The sequence below is a fragment of the Octopus bimaculoides genome, chromosome 24 (genome assembly GCF_001194135.2).
Source record: "Octopus bimaculoides isolate UCB-OBI-ISO-001 chromosome 24, ASM119413v2, whole genome shotgun sequence".
Lineage (NCBI taxonomy): Eukaryota > Metazoa > Mollusca > Cephalopoda > Octopoda > Octopodidae > Octopus > Octopus bimaculoides.
This window is the reverse complement of record NC_069004.1, coordinates 58298-60127: the sequence shown is the minus strand read 5'-3', so window position 1 is coordinate 60127 and position 1830 is coordinate 58298. Positions and strand designations below refer to the sequence as shown.

General features: G+C 33.3%; 1 long non-coding RNA gene across 1 annotated transcript; it reads right to left on the bottom strand.

Annotated features, from left to right (window-relative positions):
- Nucleotides 1–230: 230 nt before the first annotated feature.
- LOC106880695 (uncharacterized) lies at nt 231–1326 on the bottom strand. The gene is made up of 2 exons (XR_001410773.2): nt 1214–1326; nt 231–803 (listed from the first exon to the last, which is right to left on the bottom strand). It is a non-coding gene; the product is annotated as an uncharacterized LOC106880695 (long non-coding RNA).
- Between the last annotated feature and the right edge of the window lie 504 nt (nt 1327–1830).

Genomic DNA, 1830 nt, shown 5'->3' with positions numbered 1-1830 from the left:
TACAGCTCAACCCAGATGTCAAATGAAGGTTGTGAGGTAATCTTTATTTGAAACCTGTTTGAACATATTTCATAGAGATGTCAGAAAAATATACTTCTCAACGACTAGTAGAGGATATGTGCGTGTGTGTGCGTGTATATATATATATATATATATAAGTACTGAGATTGAGAGAGAGAGAGAGAGCGATTGTGTATTTAAGGTGTGAAATATGTAACAAAAGAAAGTCATCATAAATATTGCTAAATTTATTAATGGTTTGTATTTCAAATTACACAACATTTCTATAATAATAACATCATAGATATCATGCTGTCTGCTGCTAATTTGTGGGTTTCTCTATACATGCCTTTATTACTGTCAAATGTTATTCCACAACTCAGAGATATTGGAATGGAATATTCAATATTATCCAACAAAATATTCTCAATGTCTTTTTTTAACTTTTTAAAATTAATTATCATTATAATTATAATTATTATTTTTTTTTTTTTGAGAATGTGTGACAAATAAATATTCTGATCTGGTGGAGCGTTGTTTTCTTGGTCTTTGAGTCACTTTTAAATACAGGAATAATAATTATATTTCGACCCAATAGTCTTTTGAAGGATTCTTCAAATAAAGGAAAATTTATATTTCAATCTTAATCCAGCCTTCTGTCATATTCACGTTCCTGTTTTTGTGTGTGTGGTGGTGCCATATCTTTCCTTTCAAACACGAAGCCCTAGCAGTAAGGAACGGACAAATTCTAAAGTAGAACTATTTTCGTCTTGGTCTTGTGGCAATTTGGTCAGGAGGGACCACTGTTTAGGAAAGCAAAACAACAAAATAAATAAAATAAATAAAGCATCAATCAAAGATGACATCATATTCTCTTCATTTAAATATTGGTTTTGAACTCTTTAGCATTCATGTTATTCTCTCAAAAGTAATGCTTATTTATTCACATTGTTTTGTTTTAATCATGGATTATCTCAGAGCTTTGAGATTTCAATGATGTGATTGTTTATTTTTAGAATGACATTGTAGGCTAGGTGTGAGATGTTGAACCTAGCTGGTAGAATATTTTCGCTGGATATGACTGGTTTAAATGCTAAAGGGTTCAATATCAAATATAACAATTGTTCGAAATTTTAACCCCCCTCCACTGGCTTTTGCAGTTGTTGTTTAACCCTTCTGTTAATATATTTCTGTTACGATATGCTTGACTCACCTTTACTTTGTCTAAGTATGTCACTGATTGGTGCCAAATACTTGAAAAACGGACAACATCTGGTGAACCTTTGTAGAAATCTACCAAAGCTTTCTGTAAAAAAGAAAAAGAAAACATTTGCTAAAAATGAAGTTTAGTTAATTAAAAAATAATACAGATTGGAAAAAGTGGCAAAAGACTCATTAGCAGACTTATTAACAAACTGTGTGTGTGATCATCATCGTCATCGTCATTTTAATGTCTCCGTGTCCAGACAGAATCGTTAGGGGCAGATTTTCTATGGCCAGATGCTCTTCCTGTTGCCAACCTTCACCTGTTTCCAAGCTCTCCATTGCAGGACACGTTTCCATAGAAGTCTGGACACAAATGACATCCTCTTATATGATGGTAACACTCACTCACAGCTCTCATGAGACACAAAGATAAAGAGACACAAATACACACACACACAATGTATTTCTTCAAGATTGCTCTACCGAATCCACTCACAAGGCTTTGGTCAGCCTGGTGCCACACAATCAACTAAGAATCCTAAATGGTTCATGATCAAACAATGACAACAGGGCTGCACTTCAAACACTTAAAAAACTCCAGAACGAAATGGAATAAAAGCACTA